At 38.2% G+C, this 18634-nt stretch overlaps 1 protein-coding gene and 1 long non-coding RNA gene across 18 annotated transcripts in view; one reads left to right on the forward strand and one right to left on the reverse strand.

The window, feature by feature from the left end:
- The window catches only part of DTNA (dystrobrevin alpha), a 464017-nt gene that overhangs the window by 169975 nt on the left and 275408 nt on the right, over window positions 1–18634 (forward strand). The gene's annotated exons all lie outside the window — the stretch shown is intronic.
- Window positions 7075–18634, reverse strand: part of LOC140501199 (uncharacterized) — a 54741-nt gene continuing 43181 nt past the window's right edge. Inside the window, exon 4 of the long non-coding RNA XR_011966087.1 lies at window positions 7075–7296. This is a non-coding gene — a long non-coding RNA (uncharacterized lncRNA). The remainder of the gene's footprint in view (window positions 7297–18634) is intronic.

The following is an 18634-nucleotide window of genomic DNA, read 5'->3' on the forward strand; positions in this document are numbered from 1 at the left end:
AAGATTTTTCTAAAGTATATTAGGAAGAGTTGGGAGAGAAAGAAGATTAGAGAGGACTAGTAATATGTGAGAAGGAAGTCGAAATTATTGAATTCTACTGATAAAAAGGGAAATTATATGAAATGGGCAATGGTATGTACAAGAAACCTATGAGAGGAAAATACTAATATTGATATTAAGTCAAAAAGTTCCCCTACTTGGCCAAAAGGTGGTACCTTCTGAAGAACTCTTGGTTGATTATCCTTTGGAAGAATGGTGACCATAGAAAGGGGGCAAATGGGGCAGTGGAATTATTTTAGATTGGGTGGAAGGCATATGCCTTCACCTTCTTTGTGGACATACAAAATGATCTGATATTCACAACTCAGGTAGTTCCTATAGTTATTAAATGCAAGACAAACACTGACGGTAGAGGCCATACATTTTACGCTCTCTCTTGACCACATCAAATTCAATTCCCTCCCAGTTTATAATTTGGGAAACTGAGGCCAAGAGAAGTTAAGCAAATTGCCCAAGGTCACAAGTGACTGAGGAGGGATGCAGTTCTGGATTCTCCGTCTCCACATCCAGACTAGAGTAGTCCAAAAGGCACCTGTACATTTGTCTGATGGGGTCTGCAGGATAATTTGATTTTTCTGTACTTTTCCAAGGTAGGAAAAATGAAGGCTCAAATACTAATGTGTTTCCACTGAAAATCCATGAAGATTCTGTGCAGTGGATAGACATAGAACTTTGAGTCACAAAAACTAGAATTCAAATCCTGCCTCAGAGACTTACTAGCTACGTGCACCTGGTCAAGTCATTTAACTTCTCTATCCCTCCATTTCTTTATCTGTGAAATGAAAATAATTATTCCTATCTTACAGGCTTGTTATAAGGATCAAATGAGTTAATAAATGCAAATCAGCTTGAAAAGCTTTAAAATATTTTATAAATGTTAACTACTAATAGCCTGGCATTACCAAAATGTGTTTATCATGGGTTTGTTACAGTTCTAGAGCCTTAGCATAAATAAAGGATGAAATTTGTTCACAAGAATTGTTAAAACAATGAAACAAGTTACTGAAAAAAATTAAATATTGCTTTCCTCTGAGTTTTTTTGAAAATTGTTAGAAAGTACCAACTCTTACAGTCAACATTTTAGGGACTGAGGCAGAGTCTATATGACATCTAGAAATCTCTGTTATTAAGTCATCCTGTGTTAAGCTTCCATTGTCATTCCTATTGGAAAGTACTGTGTTAAATTTGCCCCAATGCATTTGTATACAGCCCGAATTTTCTAAGTTTATAATTCTGGGTCTTATCTGGTATCTCCCTCCACACCCACAGCTTTTAAATTTAGATTGTCATTGAGCTACAGAATCCAATGTCATGACTGAGCTATGAGTTTGAATCTTCAATTGTCAACTTAAATGTGAGTGATTGACGTTGATAAAAATAAGCCTAGTAATTCTTTTGCTGTTAGTCAAGACAGGCAGTGAGAGGACTGGATACTCCGAGGACTGGTAACTGGAGAGCGTGCCTTTCATCTTAGCTTCTAGGTCATTAGCTCTGAATTAAGCCCAGGTTGATATGGACTGAAAACTGTTGCCAGCTGATAGACATTCAGTGGCCTGTGGAAAGACTATACCATAAAAGATACCGTATTTGCTTTAATAACGTCTTACTAATTTTGCAGCTGTTTTGGTTGCTAAAACAGGGTGGGTGAACAGAATTGGGCAGTGGTATGACTCCACCTTTATGAATTCTGAAAGAACTGCAGACCCAGGCATAATTTCCCACCTGTCTGGCCAATGACTGTGGTCATCAAAAACCACCTCTTCTATTTCTTTTTCAACTCGCAGGATCTAATTTTGAAGACAGTTTGTTTATATAGGCCCTCAAAAGTGCTTATCAAAGCCTGTGGAAATTCAGGACAGCTGCTTTAGGCTGAAAACTGAAGTCAGAAGGGAATTATACCAAGAAAATATGCATTTCCTCCTTGAAATTAGGAGGGATAGAGGGAATATAAAATCTAGGTAAATGATTTATTTGCTTAATGTAGTAAATAATGGCTTATTCACTTAGTTACAGTAAACTAATTTGACATTGTGAAAAAATGAACAAAGTAAACATATAGACCTGGGACACTGAATTTCCTTCTTAATTGTTGGCTTGTTGGGGTAAAACTCATGGCCCAAAGAGGAATGTGCCCTCATCCCCAGAGAGCTCCCCCAGCTTAGGACTCACTTGGACCTCTATTAATTGCCTGCTGGTGTTCTTTTTCTTCACCAAGGAGTTGTCTCCCAATATCTTGAACTCATAAGGGATCTAGAAAGTCTAGAAAATAGCCATCTTAGGATCACCAATCACTCATCATAGCTGAGAGAAAACATGCAGAATTGAAAGACAGCTGGAGACTTGCCATTCAACCTCAAGATAATCTAAACATCACATGCCATCACCCCCATGTGACAGCAACCACAATTGCTGGAAAGGGGGAGGCAGAGGAAAGAAATCCCTTATTTCCCCTTGGTCTGAAATTTGAGAGAGAACTATTAGAGACCTAAGACACACATTCAGAAGAACAGAAGGAAAGAACCAGAAAAAAAATGTGTCCCTTTCTTTAACATCTACTAAGTGGGAGGCTCTTCACATGCAGTGGCCAACCCTTTGACACCTTTCACTTCCATCATGGAAACCAGCTATAACCAACTATACCCTTTATCACATACCCTTTATCAAGGGACCCTTTGGAAAGAGCCATGGTACTTGCCTGTCTCCATATGGGTCCAATGGGATGGTATTACATTTGGATGCTATAAAGAAATCCTAGAAATAACATTGTAGAAGTTAAGAATAGTTCTTGTGCAGCATGCAGTACTTCATAAATGTGTGCTAAGATGATTTTATTTCCTAGAACCAGTGATCTAAAAATTTGTGAGATTTCAAAAGATATTTCACAAAAATGTCTTAATTCTCTGCTGCTATTGGCCTCAGCTCCCATGGATCTAATAGCAGTGTTGCCAAAAAAAATCTTGCTCCATCATGTTACCTGGTTTGTATGTTAAAGCCTTATGCTTCAACCATCCTTCCCCCACCCTACAGGTTCCCACATCAGATTCCCTGGAATTGTGAGATCTCCTTCAGAGTTTTTCCTTAGCCCATCCACTCTATGGTTACTTCAAATATGATACCTGTCTACAGGTTGGCAATATAATGATGCCACATCTCATTGACCCACTGCAGATTCAGCAGGAAAGAAATGAGTGAAATTCAAGTTCAGACTGATTAGGAGTTTGGGATCCCATCATTCCTCAATTCCCCTCCTCCCCTCCCCATTGATTTTGGCATTTTGCTTTACTTAAGGCTGAAAATTTTAGTGAAATGCATGATTGAGTATTAGATTGTGTAGATGATGAAAGCTGAGTTCTGAGGGCATTTTTTTCTAAAGCTCCCTATGCTCAAGAAGACAGGTGTCCTTATGCCAGATCAGGTCTCTGAGCAAGCTGGTTTTCTATCTGGCATAGCGGCTAGAGTACTCAACTTGGAGTCTGGAAGAAGTGAGTTCAGATTGCACCGTAGATATTTAATATCATGTATGTCTCCCAGCAACTTTACTTGATATCTCTGCATCAATGGGGATAATAATAGCACCTACCTCCCTGGCTTGTTGTGAGGATAAAGTGATAATATTTTTAAAGCATTTTACAAAAGCACTATATAAATGCCGCTGTTACTAATAATCTTATTATTTCTGCTTTCTCTTTTTTCCTTAGTAATCCATTTTAAAACTATTCAATACATGTTTTTGCTAAAAATCAAAGTTGACTCAATAAAAGAAGAAAAAAGGATAGAAAAGAGAAAGGGAAGAGATAAGAAGAAGAAAAGATTAGCGGTAGAGATTGCTACAAAGGACAGATGATCTCTTATTTCTTCAGAAATTCATTTGGAAACGTAAACCTCCAGATCCTAGACCTTCCCAAGTCTAGGAAAGTTGCAGTTAAACTGGGTGGAATTTGATAAAATAGCAATGTGGAAGGGGCAAAAAAATAAAAAGGAAAAACAGCTATTATATCTCCTAGTAGATTCCCTCCCAATTCTACTGCACCTTCTCAAATAATAAGGAATAGACAGCAGTTATGGGATTTTCCCTTGTACAAATTCTCCCCAGTCAAGTGTAGGCCTTTGCAATAGCAATTCTGACCCTTACTAGTCTCATTTGCTTAGCTCACTCTACTTTCCCAAGTCCTCCTGAATTTTTTTGGCACCAATCAGCCTTTTCAATGACTTGAACTATTCAATTTCTTGTAAATGCCAGGTCTGATAGATACTTCTGTGTTTCTTTATTCTTTCTGAGATCAGACAAGAACAGCAGCATGGGTAATATTTCCTGGGTGCCTAACTGGATACCTGGAAATAATGTGCCTTTTTGTGTTGAGATATAAATAAAAATAAAATTAAAAACTCCTTCGAAAGCTGTTAGTCTGAGGCAAGATGCTTCAGACCTTGCCACAAGCTATTATAATAGATCATGAAATTTTTAGGTTACCTAGTATAAGCCTTTCATTTTATAAATGAAATTGAGACCCAGAAAAGGCTGATTAATCCAAGGACACAGCTAATTAAGTCAGAGGAAGGTCTCAAATCCAGGATCTTTAACTCTTAATTCGATACTCTTTATTCCATACTCTATTTCTTCTATCCTAGAATAATTGTAGAAATCAAATCCTCTTTTCATGTATCAGCATGACATAGTTATAATAGATGATTTCTAAGGTCTTTCCCATGTGTTCCAACAACACTTCTAGATAGCATCTCTGGTTTTGTTTTCAAACTAAAAAGTTTCATTTCCCATGAAATTCTAACTGCTTTTTACACTAGGCATGAAAGAATGAATTTGGAACTTTTGCAAATTGACCTGGGACCTTAGGAATAGTATCATAGAATAAAGACTTTAGAAATACTCAAAACAAGTAATTTCCAAGCAGTGTTAACTTTGCTATTGAACATAAATTTATCATGAAATTGACCTAGTTTCTTTTTGGATACGTTGGTGTATGGTGGGTTGTACAGGGTAAATAAAGAGTACATGATGGAATCAACATAAAAGCCTCCTCCACATGGGCAGGGTTAATTTTTCTCTAAAAGACCAGGAGTTTGACCAGTAGAATTGATTGGCACAGAGGACTAGGGCTAGAATCTTTGGCACAACTTCCTGTTCAGGCAAGGAATATAAGACCCACCCCTTGAAGAGTTAGGGCCCTTTACTCTTTTACAATTGTCCTATCTTAGGAAGAATCAGCCAGCCTTTCAGAGGAGGCTCATTTCCATATGTAGATGAGGGAGGGTGGGGCTCACATCTACCTGAAGCAGAGTTGCATCCTTGCTGAATATCCTTTCTGTTATTAAATATTATTTGGTCTGCTAGTGTCTCCCTTCCTCTTCACTGGTCTGACTTGAGTGAAGCCTGGCTCTAAACAGAATACAAGGTTAAGCACGGTTTATGGCATTTACATGGCTACCATCAAACTTTAGAGTTTTTGTCAAGGGTGTGTGTGTACATCCTTCATGGCTAAAGAAGACCATGCCATCAGAGAAATAATGACATGACTTGCACTTGACTTTGTTTTGAGTGAGGGAGGGCTGTGCAGGTCACCAGCCTCATTTGTCCTCCAGAGCCATCTGAGTCCAGTGACCAGATCTTCATCAGGATGACTGGAGATGACCCAGGATGAGGCAATTGGGGTTGTGACTTAATCCAGGTCACATAGGTAGTGAGTGTCAAGCATCTGAGGTGAGATCTGAACTCGGGTCCTCCTGACTCCTGCACTGGTGCTCTATCCACTGCACCACCTAGCTGCTCCTTGTCAAGGGTATTGGATAATAGAAAGAATAGGAATAAGAAAGTTGCTTCAGGTGGCATCAATTGCTAACTTTGATAGCTACTGAGCAAGGTGGTAAACAATGGCCACTCTTTGTCTTCTTTGGGTTATTGGTAGGTTATTTTTAAAAGATTGAAATTAAGAGGGTAAAGTATATAAGAAAGCATTTTGCACTATAATATAGTATTATTTAGAATTATAATAAAATCCCATTGAAATATAGCCTATTTGGAACTCAAAATTGTAAAAAAACAAAGATTCAAAATTGTTTTTTATGTAATTGGGAGACAATAAAATATTATTTTTTTAAAATATAGTCTACCATGACACAGATTCATATATGCTGTGATTGAATCTTGTTCCATGAATCATATATGTATGTGTATATACATATGTACATGCATATGTATGTATGTATGTATATGTATGACATCTTATATATATATGTCTATGTCTGTGTATGTATATATATGTGTGTATGTGTATGTATATGTATATGTATATATATATATGTATATATATATATATACACACATGGAGAGAGACAGAGAGACAGAGAGAAAGTCAAAGGACCTGGGCTAAAGTTCCCTTTTGATTCTCTTACCCATGGAACCTTCAGCAAGTCACTTATCCTCCCTGGAACTCAGTTTCCTGATCTGTAAAATGAGGAAGTTGAACTGTATGGCCTCTGCTGTCTCTTCCAGTTTTTAACTGATGATCCTATGATAGCATCCATTTTTTCAAAAAATTCATGTTGATCTTATCCCCAAAAGGCTTTCCACTAAATTTCAAATTTTGTTTCCAATAGCTCTGATTGAATTATTTCTTTGACTTCTGTGCAAGAAGTAAAGCAAAAGATATTTTCAAGGATGCGTATGATTTGAAAAGATGTGTCAGGTAGTGAGAGAAGTGATAGCCCTGTTGCTGCACTGATATCTGTGAGAAGGAGAAAAAGGAAGTCCTCTGGGTGTCAAACAAATCTTCTGGGGAGGATTTATGCAAAGACTTGGATAAGAACTGAAGAGGAAAAGTTGTCAAAAGACTGTGTGTATTCTGCACTGATGCAGAGTATACCTACATTAATGATGAGATCAAGGCTAGGGTCGAAAAATCTTCCACAAGTTAGATATTCATTAAGTATTTAAAGACATCAAACATCGTAGCAGGCCACAATTTTCTCCTCCTAAAATTGGACTTGAATTTTCTGCATATCACCTCTACAGCAAGAGAATCCTTATTAATTACCCAAACCATATGGGTAGCTTGTACAAAGAATAAAGCTGCATTTTTATAGAGTGTTGAAACTGGGGCTCCTTTCTTTATTTGGATTACATTCTGACTACATATTGTAGGCTCCACAAACCATCTGAGGACTTTGTGATTTAGGAACAGGGCCACAATCAGTGCTTTCCTCCATTTTCTATCTTTAAATCTAGAAATTAAAGAAAAGTTATTTCAAGCGTTACACCAAAAGCAGTGTTTCAAGAAGCAATCCTTCGGTATCCATTTATTAAATGTCTGTTATATCCCAAACACTGTACTGTACTGAGTACTAGTGAAGCAGTCTATGCCCTTAAGAAGATGACATTCTAATAGGAAAGAAAATGTGCAGTAATAAATATATACATAATAAATAAGGTAAAGGGGGTAGAGGAGGACTAGTAGCTTGGGGGATCAGGATCGTAGGGACCATTCATGTTTGAATGTTGCTTAAATGGGGTTTTGAAGGAAACATAGGGAGGAAGTCCATTTCAGTAGGAGGGGCAGCCAGTGCATAGGAAGATAGCATGTCAGAAATGAAGAACTTAAGTAGGCCAATTGACTGGATCTTAGGGGTCAGGAAGGAAATTACTGTATGGTAAGGTTAGAAAGGTAGGTTAGGAGCTGGTTGTGAAGGATTTTAAAAAGACAAAGTACGTTAAATAAAGGGTATTATTGAAAGTTTGCTGCAGTATTTGTATACACAGTGGTTTTTTTACCTGGGCATGAACATGTTAGAAAAAAAAAAACAAAACAAACCTTAGTTGAAGTCACAATTCCCTGAGATTCAATCCTAACTCTGCTACTTATGACTTTGTATGACCTTGGTCAAGTCCCTTTCCCTTATCCAAGTCTTATTTTCTTCTATAAAATACAAGGGTTGTGCTAGATGATCTTTAAGGTTTCTCTCAGCTCCAATTCTTAGAACTAAATAGATTAGAAGATTTATACCACTAGGTTAAAAAAGAAACATTAAAATGGTCAACTTTACAGATACAATGGCTGATAGTCTTGATCCTTATGGGAATATGCTTTGTACATCCCACCTTCCTTCAGTATGACTTTTCCTGTGGTTCCTATTCTCTGACTTCAGAGTTTGTCTCTTGGCTGACCGAAGGGCAAACATTCCCAAATATGTCCCAGAAGCCCTACCCTGTCCCATACTTAGTGAGCACTGACTTGGTGTCAGTATCGGTAATTACCATGCCGTTACTCATTTGGAGTGTGTTCAGAAAAGAGTCTGACCTCATTGGAATATGAAATTGGGATGGTGACTTGTCTGGTAAAAATAGGGATCTGGTGACTTTTCTTTCCAATGTTTTAATTCTGCGACATTGCCAGTTTTTTAAAGTTTAGTGGATAGAATTGATGCATAATGATGCAAAGTAAGAGCCATTTTATGGCTATAAAGTACTATACATGTATTGCCTCCTTTTATCCTTATAATAATTTGTCAAGGGAAGTAGCACAAGACTTATTATTCCAAATTTACTTATGAGAAAACTGAGGCTCTAAAAGGTCAATATACTTTCTCGTAGTCAAATCATTATTAAATGTTCAAGAAAATATCACCCAGGTCTTCTGACTCTAGGTCTAGTTATTTTTTCCCCACATTTTTTCTCAAAAGTGTCTTTAGTACTGATGATTAATACTTTTGATCATAAGCTGAGACTGAGGCACACTAGTTGCTCTTTAAGTTTAGCTTTATGTTCATTAAAAAAATCTGAGGTAACTAACTCATGAGCAGAGAGAAACCTCAGGGAAATAGGGGCACTGGGGTCCCAAGAGCAGAGACAGAAGTTTTGAATTGTGTTTGTGGACATGGGAAAGGAAAATAATGAGGAAAGCATGATCTATTCATCTACTCATCACTCTGACCACATCCTCGTAGCTGCTTCCAATCTTACTTTCTGTCATCGTTGTTCAGTTGTTTCATTCATGTCTGACTCTTCATGACCCCATTGGGGGTTTCTTGGCAAAGATACTGAAGTGTTCGCCATCTTCTTCTCTAATTTATTTTATAAATAAAGAACTGAGGCAAACAGGGTTAAGTGACTTGCCCAAGGTCACACAGCTACTAAGTGTCTGAGGCCAGATTTGAACTCAGGTCTTCCTATCTCCAAGTCTACTGCTCTGCCCACTGTCCTTCTATCATTAGCTGCTAACATATTTCTTCCTGAAATTTTGAAAAAGGTTATATTGAATAACCCTATCACCCATTATATATATATATATATATATACACACATATATATGTATATATACATATATATATTTATATTAAAGTTGTACCAGTTTGGGTTGTAGATAAACATGTTAGCTAAGCATTGCAGTGGATATAGTGCTGGACCTGGCGTCAGGAAGACCTGAGTTCAAATATTGCAGGAAAAAAGTCCTACTATCTGTGTGACCCTGGGCAAATCACTTACCCTCTCTTTACCTCAGTTTCCTCATCTATAAATTGGGCACCTCATTATCCTTACCCTTCCTCCCAACCATCCTACAAAATTCCTTATTACCATGGAAGGTACCATCATCTTTCTGATCCCCCAGGATCAAAACCTAGGTATCTTCCTTGACTCTTCACTCTCTCTCACTCCTCTAGACCAGGCCTCTTGATTTCACCTTTGCAGCACCTCTCAAATCTCCCACTCCCTTTATCTCCTCTGATACTGCCTGCTCCCTGGTTCTGGGATTCATTTTTGCATGCTTGGGTTATTGCAATAGCCTACCACTTGGTCTCCCTGCCACAACTCTCTCCCCACTTCTAGTCTATCCACCCCAAGTTGCCAAAGTGATTTTCCTAAAGTACAGGTTTGATCCCGCCATCTCCCACCTCAATAAACTCCAGTGGCTCCTTGTCACGTATAGAATCAAATATAACATGCTTTGCTTGGCATTCAAAACTCTTCACAAACTAGCCCCACCACACACACACACACACACACACACACACACACACACACACACACACACACACACACAAACACACACCTTTCCAGTTTTCTTGCGCCTTTTGCCCTCTGCACACACTCTTTAGTCCAGGGAGAGTGTCTTCCCTTGCTGTTCAAGCAAGTTGCTCCTTCTCAGCTTTGGTCAATTTCACTGGCTCTTCCTCATGCCTTCCTCATGTCCATACCCTGGTTTCTATGGCATCCCTCAAGTCCCAGCTAAAATCCAGCCTTCTGTAGGGAGCCTTTCCCAACCTCCCTTAATTCTAGTGCTTTCTGAATCTTAATTATTTCCTATTTATCCTGGATTTATCTTGTTTGTACGTATTTGTTTGCTTGTTGTCTCTCCCAGTGGATTGGGAGCTCCTTGAGAGCAGGGACTGACTTTCTCCTCTTTTTTGTATCTCTAGCACTTAACACAGTGCCTGCCACATAGTAGGCTCTTATACATACTTACTGATTGATATGAGAAATCATGAGTAGGACACCCAATTTGGCATAACTATAGCTGTAAATATAGGCATAAATTTGTCATAAACATAGGTAGTGTAAACTAAGGTATAGTGGATGGAGGGAGTAGGCCTGCCCAGGTTCATATCCTGCCTCAGACACTTAAAAGCTGTGTGACCTTAGGCTAGGCATTGAACCTCTCTGGGTCTCAATGTCCTCATCTCTAAAATCAAGGAATTGGACTCAGTTTCAAATCTGTGGTCTTATGATCTATGGTCCCATTACGATGACTAGAGTTAAGAGACTAAAATGCCTGGAACAATAAGTTGAAGGAAGTACCAAAGAGATTAAGAATAAATGTAGGACAATTTAAAGGAAGCTAGAAGAGGAGCACCTTTTGACATCTGACCTAATTTAGTAGTAATTTTTATGATGTTCCAAAAGTAAGAACCAGAGAGGATTAACAAACCCTTGAGGAAACAACTTCCCAATCTGAACTAGAGATGTATTTATTAAAATAAAGCAAAAATGATTTTTTTAGCCAACCAAGGTTTAGAAGGACTTGACCTAGGATGATGATGAGTGTACCTGAAAAAAAGAAGACAGATTTTTGCATTAAGCTGCAAGAGCCTAGACTATGTGACTACCACCAAGGACCCAAAGATTGTCCTTGTAATTTGTACACTGAGATGCCTCAAACAGCTAAAATCATGCATGGTAAAAGGTAGGCTATTTTGGATGACTCATTGCAGAGCACCATCACTCTGAACAGTTGCTATTTTTCCAATGAAAACTCTTTGACAGGCAAAATATCTGAATCAATGTAAATAATGGGGCACCCTTAGAATGTGGTTCCTGTCTTCAGTGAATAGTACAGTAGAGGAGTGAGGGGCTAGACTGTGAACCCAAAGTCAGATGCTAAAGAGGAGAAACCCACATTTTCCATTTCTGGAGTAGCGATAGTGGATGAAGACCAACAGAGACTATTATATTCTGTCTGTGTGTCCCTGAAATTTTCATCATGAAATGTCACTGAATGTTCTCTCTTTATACATATTATTGTTTGTTTTGACTATTGAACCTTCCTAGTGCGTGAGAGGGATGAGTAAGTAGGGGCAGGGGGGTTATGCTAGGACACATGCCTATGTTTCTGTGGCAGACATGCTCTGGGAAAGCAGAAAGAAGTGCATCCATAGGAAAGGATAATCAGTCAAAAGCACGTATTAAGTGGCTACTAAGTGAGCTGGAGAAAGAAATGGCAAACCACTCCAGTATCTTTGCCAAGAAAGCCCCAAATGGGGTTATAAGGATCTGGACATGACTGAAAAATAACTGAACAGTATGTGCCAAGCACTATGCTAAACTCGGGGCGTACAAGGAATGGAATAAAAAGTCTCTGCAAAAACCTTACAGTCTAATGGGGTCGAAGGAGTTAGTACTGTCTTTGTTTCTCTTTTACTGAATTCACATTGACATCAGGCTATGGAAAATGATGGGGACCCAGAAGTAGCAATGATAAAGTTGGGCAGGATGCATAGGAACAGAATCATCAATTTCCAAAATTGAGAAAATTGACAAGTGACAAGGAATGGGATGTTCATTTCCAAAGAAAAACAGATGAATAGAAGAGCTGATTACAGAGGGATAGAAAAGTCCACATTTAGAGAGGAAGTCTGGATAGAGTGGTGGTTTGGGAGTCAGAAAACCTGGTTTTAGATCCTCTGTTTACTACCTGGATGACCTCAGCAAGTCTTTAACCTCTTTGTACAATCATAGGGTTAGGCTAAATGACTTTTAAGTTTACTTCCATCTCTAATCTATCATTTTCTTACCTTAGTGACCATCAACTCCTCTCCTAACCCTTCCATTACTAATTACAGATATAAGAAAGAAAAATAAAAGCACTTCTTATTAAGATCTGTAAGTAGAAAATACCTCACACATGTTTAATTTTGTTGTTTATGCAGGAAGCAATGGTGTGGTCAATGTACTGCTGATGGTAATGAAAGGTGCAGGAAATGGCCTCAGTTTCTCCACTGACCCTAAAACCATGAAGTTTAAATGACTTCCATGACCATGAAATTAATGTCAAGTCCTACATCATGAATTGGCCATAGGCTCATGTAAACAAAGCATGGACTACCTTAGTCCAAACTTTCCTAATTTTTTTTTTTAACATTAGGCAAATTCCCTATCCTCTAAGAAGCTGATGTTCTCTAACAGTATATGCTTCAATGCTTTGATGGATCTATGATCTCACTGATGTGGGTATTCTATGGGGCAGCAAGATGGCACAATAGATACAGAATTAGACTCTGCCAGGATGACCTCAAATTCTGCCTCAGATAGTTATTAGCTATATTACCCTGGGCAAGTCTTTGAGCCTTAGTTCCATCATCTGTAAAATGGGAATAAATGGAAAAAGAGGAAGAGTAGGGTCTTAGACTTGCCAACAAATCAATCATTCCTGGAGTGAATGAGAGTTGACAGCACTATTATTAAAAGAATCTTTCTTTTCCCCTAAATATGTTAACCAGGTATTTGTGAATATTTAGACATCTTGAATTATTAAGATGCACCCAGTATATGAAAATCTTGGGGATATATATATACACACACACATACACATATATGTCATAAATTTACAGGGTAGCAAAGTAATAAAAGCCAAGAGGGAACTAAAATGATGTGTTCTATATTTTACCTAATTATTTTATATTGAGTTTCAGTTTATTCCCTGTTAGTCTGTAGATTACCCCCTAATATTCATAAAAAGTTTTCTGCAATAGCTAACCTAGAGTGACCTCCTATAAATCAGTAACGAATGAAAAAGTTCTGTAAGACTTTGTAATTACTTAAACTGCCCCATATTTTGGTTGTTGATTTTTTAAAAATCGAAATAGCTTTAGTTTTGTGCCACTTAATATATACATTTATATCCTTCTTAACATATGAATACATACATACACACACACATATTATCATAAACAATTTGGAGTCCCACTGTAGAATCTGGAGAGGGCTTCATTCATTTGGTAAAAATTACAAGCCTAGGAAAGGCACAGTCCTCAATTATTCAGTCAGTCCTTTTTACGCAGCCTAATATGGATATAAAATGTGTCTGGTCTTAATGATTCTAAGTAATGCAGGAGCTTGCCAGAATGTTTAGACCTTTGCACAATGAAGTCATTATTACAGCAAATATAAAAAGTCTTCTAAACAGACCATCTCAGCCCTTCTAATATCTCTTGCACTTGAGAATCTTGTACTCATTCATTTGGAGGAGTTCACATATTATTTTTCTTCTCAATTGTAAATGTATTCTTCAAAATTGTTGCTGTCCTCTGTGGGTCCTAATTACACATGTGAGGAGTTATGAACTGGATATTTTAATTATGAGCATTTTCATAAGGAAAAAATTCATTCCATTTCAAAATTTCTAAGCCATTTACATGCTTATTTATCTAGCCTAAAATTTCTCTGCAGAATATGGTAACATAGGAGGTACTGTCTTAGAAATAGGTATTTATCATTCTATATATCCAAAACCTGACCCTTGGGAAACATTCAGAGATTTCAGAATGTGGAGTGAATTGTTTGGTCTTGTTTAGAGTGCCTTTTTTAAATGCACGATGTGCTTAGCATGGATTTTAGGAGTTCTGAATATTAAGTGCTGCTATATTAAGTTCTGGGTACTTCCTGGTTTTTGTAATGCTTATTTGCTACCAGCAAGATTTGCTTTTGATTCTCTGAGACAGCTTTCTGCTCCAGGATTGTAGCAGCTGTGAATGTCATGACTGACTCATCATTAACCTTCTCTGGTCATGGAGCGAGTTGACTAGTAAAGAAGGTGAAGGCTAGGGAAGGAGAACAGGCCTTTAGTACAAATGTAAAAAAATCCTATGAATAAATGTACAGGAGGCCCTATTTGCAGGGTACACATTCTAGGGATTTTCATGAGTGGAAGCTGTGATTAGTGGAGAAAAACCCTCAACTAAAGATCATTAGCAAGATTAAAGGTTATGAGATGGCTCCGTTGGTGAGGCACATAGCATATATTATAAACACAAATTGTGAGAACATTAACACAGGGGCTTTCTGGTCTGAAGCCTTAAGAGTTACTGGCATATTCATGTTGTAAATGTTGGAGCAATTAGAAAAACCCTCAGGCTCCTTCATAAATCCCTTCACCAGACTACAGGAAGGGACAAGGTCACCTTTCCCCCACCTCACCCTCCTTAGCTACTCTGCTCTGAGACTGGCATGGCAGAGTTCTCACTCAGTTATTGGATTCATTGAAAATGCTTTCCTGATTTTTTTTTTAATAACACTATCATTTTTTAAGGATTCCTACACACTCACACACACATACATACACACACACATACACACACACATACACACTCCCCACAAAAGACCTTGCAATAAATAAGTACAGTCTAGCAAAAGGAACCAATGACTGAAAATGTATACTCATTTCATACCTGTAGTCTACCACCTCTCTGCCACAGGCAGGAAACACATTTCACAGTTACTGTGTTATTTTTTTAAAGGTAAGATGCCTTAGGCTTTAAAATTTACAGGGAAGACTGGTTCTCACCCTCCTTGTACCACCTGTCAGTTCTACTTTTCCAACTCTAGGCCCGCAACAGTTGGTAGAAATGAATGCCTTTACACATCTCTACAGATCTGTAGGCGCAAGGATAATGAGCTAGGGATAAGAAACTTGAATTCCAGCTCTCTGCCTAAAAGTGTATATAACTGGTTGGGGCTATACTTTCTCTCCTATAGACAACTTTAATAGCAAAGAACACGTTTATTTGTAGTTACTGATTGGGATGTCTTAGCATACCTCATCACTCACTGTCCATGTAGGTTTTAAAGCCTGACAATAGTCAGTTACATTACTATCCAACCATGATGACAGTATTCTTTCTAGACAGGCAAAGGATGTTGGGTAAGCACATCACCTCCATTTCTAACGGTTTCTTTATCATCATGCCTTACTTGTCTCATTGCCGGAGAGAGCATGGATAAGTGGATAGAGGTAGGCCTCTGAATCAGGAAAACCTGGGTTTAAGTATCACTTCTAACACAAATGCTACCACTGACACATACTTGTTTGGCGATTACGGTCTGGGCATTTAACTTATCAGTGCCCCCTGGCAACATTCTAAGACCATGAGTGGTAGAGAAATTGCCAACTTGTTTGGTGGAGGGAGTTTACTTACCAGAAGTTCCCTATATAGCAATGAAATTACAGGAACCTTTATATAGATCCCTCCCTCCTAAAAAAGCTGCTGCCATCAGAGCCATAACTAGGATAAAGTGATTGGAGCTTTTCATCAGGGCACTGAAAGAGAGAGAGATACTGACGGCACTTTTAATTCTTCAGAACCCTTTCCACAGTTGTCCCTAAGAGGCATGGAACTCCCATAATCTAGAAAATCCACATAAAAGTTTTGGGCACTTCTTTCATACCCGAGAAGAAGTCTGAATTTTTTTCTTTTTCTTTTATGAGGTGATTACAGTACCTTATTGTAAAATTTGGGTTGATGTTCCATAATACTATGCACATATTTTATACATTTCTGAGTTTCTAAATTTTTTTCTATGTCATCTGCTAGCCTTTGCATGTAGTCTGCAGCTACCACAAAATTTCCTCAAAATTTCTATTTAATTTCTTACACCTACCCATGATATATCAAAACCACAATGGGGAAAGTTGAGATGTGGAAGGGATAACTGGATAGAAACAATTGAATTAGTTTTAAAAGAAAACCACTAGATGGTGGCTTCCTCCCCTTGGTGGCCACACTTCAGATAACATCATAGTCTCCCCACCCAAAACTCTATCTCTCTTTTCAACATTCCTCCCCCAGAATGAATTGAAAGTACATTTCATTCTTTCAATAGAAAACTTGTTAGTTGCAATTCTGACAGCTACACTCTTGGAACTTGTTGTGGGGATTCATTTAGAGAGGTGCCAAAGAGAAACAGCAGTTTTCAGATTGGAAATTTTAAGATAAAGTGTGAGGATATAAAGGAATCATGAATGTCCTTTCCCCCTTCATATTTAAAAAATATAGTCTACCTCATGCCTAGATTATTTGAGCTGGGAGGGTCTGCGGCTGGATCTGATTTCACCACTGTAGAGAGATCTCAGTGAGGAATTTCTTCCCTCAATTCAGTAATTACCTTCTCTGAAATTGATAGTCTAATGGTTACTTGGGGTACTGAGTAGAGGATTTGAGCACTGGTCTTCCTGAATGAGGTTTCCTCTATGTTTACTACACTATTTCATCTCTCAGTCAGATAGTGTTCTAATGTCCAAAGCATGGTTCAAGCCATTACGAAAAGGCAGAGGAATATCAGCCTTTCCACCTTAATCCATTGGAGCCCAAGAAGCACCAGAGAGTGCAAATTTCAGGGTTTTCTTGTCAGTATTTCAGAAGTGACACTGGAATAAAATCATGAATAGAATTTTATATGTATGGAAAATACATGGGTCCCAAAATCTGATTATGCACTGCATTTTACAGATCTGTCTGTTATTGAAGTTGATGGTATGTAAGCAATGGATATTCATAATCTAGAAAGGAAATTAAGGCAAGGCCTAGGATCTATGTATGGTAGAAAATAAAACAAGGGTAGTATGTCTGGTAGAAAATAAAACAAGGGTAGTTGAGCAAGACTGTACTTAAAGGAAATTAATATTGGGTTCAGGATGAGATAATGTGGAAAAACTGCCTTAAGAAAAATTCAGAAATATTGTTCCTTATTTACTGTGACTGTCCCCTATTCTTACATTTTCCCACTTCCATTCTTTCCTTACTTTAATCCATCCTTCATTCCATTTTTGGGACAGTTTTCCATGAATCAGTTTCTTCACTTCTCTCCTTGGTTCAAAAGTCTACAGGTGTTTTATAAATGCTTGTTAACTGAAAGACTGTTCCTACCTTTTCAGCCTCATCTCAACTCGCTCACTCCCCATACACACACACACACACACACACACACACACACACACACACACACACACTCCACTATTTAGCTGAAATGCACTATTTTCAACTTTCTTAGTACATCCGATGCTTTTCCACTTTTATGCCTTTTCTGTTCTCTTCTTTTGTCCCAGAATGTCTTCCCTCCACCCTTTCTACCTATTGAATTGCTGTCCATCCTCTAAAATCTCATGTAGGTGTGCCTCCTCTTTAGTGAATCTGTCTCTTTCCCTGACTATCCTTATAACAACTTTTCCCCTGGGGCCTCAAATAATGTTTTATTTCGTAACTCTCTAACCTACTCACATAATATATTGTATATTATAATTATATGTGCTTTTTGGTTGTCCTACTTCTAGACTATAAATTCTATGATCATCAAGACCCTTTCTTAGCAAGACTTTTTATCTCTAGCAAATACCTAGGATAGGGTTCTGCAACCAGCAAATACTTCTGCTTATTGAATTTTAATTTTCAGGCATAAGAAAAATAAAAGTTTGAATGATTAGACCACCTCATAAAAAGATACGTATGTCATGTGATGCAGATTTGGACTGGCAGATGGAATATCCTGGTTCTAGCCCTGCCTACCTTGGCCACCTTCCTAACTGGTATGTAATGAAAAATATTCTGACCCTGGCAGGCAAGGAGACTCAAGGTCAAATCTTACCTCTGTCACTTTCTAGCTCTGTGACCATAGGCAAGTCATTGAACCCCTAGGAACCTTTGGTTCCTCATCTGTAAAATGAGACTCATCATAGCTGATTCATGAATCAATTGACTCACTTCACTCCTCAGCTCAAAAGTCTTCAGGTGCTTTATAAATGCCTGTTAACTGAAAGACTATTCCTACCTTTTCATCCTCATCTCAACTCATTCACTTCCTACACATACACACACACACACACACACACACACACACACACACACACATACAGATTCCAGTTTTGTTATTGCTGAGTCTTTCCGGTCGTGTCCCACTGTGACCCCATTTGGGGTTTTCTTGGCAGAGATACTGGAGTGGTTTGACATTTCCTTTTCCATCCTATTTTACAGATGAGGAAACTGAAGCAAACAGGGTTAAGTGACTTGCCCAAGGTCACTC

This window comes from Notamacropus eugenii, chromosome 4 (assembly GCF_028372415.1).
Source record: "Notamacropus eugenii isolate mMacEug1 chromosome 4, mMacEug1.pri_v2, whole genome shotgun sequence".
NCBI lineage: Eukaryota > Metazoa > Chordata > Mammalia > Diprotodontia > Macropodidae > Notamacropus > Notamacropus eugenii.